This window comes from Callospermophilus lateralis, unplaced genomic scaffold (assembly GCF_048772815.1).
Source record: "Callospermophilus lateralis isolate mCalLat2 unplaced genomic scaffold, mCalLat2.hap1 Scaffold_181, whole genome shotgun sequence".
In the NCBI taxonomy this organism is placed as follows: domain Eukaryota; kingdom Metazoa; phylum Chordata; class Mammalia; order Rodentia; family Sciuridae; genus Callospermophilus; species Callospermophilus lateralis.
Window position 1 is genome coordinate 2,026,815 of NW_027512846.1, and position 1,321 is coordinate 2,028,135.

At 41.4% G+C, this 1,321-nt stretch overlaps 1 pseudogene; it reads right to left on the reverse strand.

The window, feature by feature from the left end:
• Positions 1-672: 672 nt before the first annotated feature.
• LOC143640326 (guanine nucleotide-binding protein G(I)/G(S)/G(O) subunit gamma-5 pseudogene) lies at positions 673-879 on the reverse strand (annotated as a pseudogene).
• Positions 880-1,321: the final 442 nt, after the last annotated feature.

Here is a 1,321-nt window from a genome sequence, read left to right on the forward strand (position 1 = left end):
TGTCTGGAACTTTAAGTATATTTTCACTCAAAATTTCTGTAGGACAGGAGTTTCGCAGAGTAATGAACTGGCTCTGGTCATATTCAACAAGATGAGACAACCAGCAAATATGGGAAAGACCTAAGATTGAAATTCAGATTTATAGTACACCAGGATTCAATATCTGGGTTATGTGGCTTCTCTGCAAGAGGAAGAAGAAAGTTTTTTTTTTTTTTTTCTTTTTAATACCAAGTATTTTGAGCCAGGTGTAGTGGCATGTGCCTGTAATTCTAGCAGAGCCGGGGAGACTGAGACAGGAGAACGAGAGTTCAAAGCCAGCCTCAGCAAAAGCAAGGCACTAAACAACTCAGTGAGATCCTGTCTCTAAATAAAAACACAAAATAGGGCTGGGGATGTGGCTCAGTGGTTGAATGCCCTTGGGTTCAATCCCCGGTACTAAAAAATAAATAAATATTTTATTGTATGTTGCTGCCAGTGTATATAAAATAATTACCATTGTGAAATAGAAATTCATGAAAATTCAGAGAGGTAGATGTTAAGGATTGACAAAAGTAGAAGATTGTATTTTGGTACATGTGTTACAGGGAAATTTTTTGTACAGGCTTCAAATTAAGCTCTCTTGAATATTCACTGGTTCTTGAGCAGTGGGTTTGGGAAACCTCAGAAAGATGACTACAAAAAGGAATAGACTTTCTGGGGTCTGAAGGAACTTGTACATGAAGATACTCCAGTCAGTAGGGGATCATGGTGAGCATTCTGCAGACAAAATTTTTTCAAGTCAGCAACTGCCTGGGAAACCTTCATGTCGTTGAGTCCGGCCTCCAGCCAGAGCTGCTGAACCACTTTCTTCATAGTTTCAACGCTGGAGGAACAAGACATGGTGCATTCGAGGGCCAGGTGACTCTTCTGTCAGAGAGTCCACAGGTCACCGTCAGCTGGGCCAGATGATTGGGCAGCCTGCAGCAGAGAAGATTCTTTTTTTGAGGGGGTCTGTGGATTGAACTCAGGGCACTTGACCGCAGAGTCACATTCCCAGCCCTTTTTTGTATTTTCTTTAGACACAGGGTCTCACGAGTTGCTTAGCACCTCGCCATTGCTGAGGCTGGCTTTCAACTCACGATCCTCCTGTCTCAGACTCCCGAGCCACTGGGATTACTGGCTGTGCACCACTGCGATTGGCTAGAAAAGAGATTCTTATAGAAAAAAAGATAAATAATTGCCAGGAATTAACGGCTGATTCTTTTTTTTTTTAATTGTTCTATTCTACATGACAGTAGAATGCATTTTGACACAACATGTATAAATAGAGTTTTACTTCTCA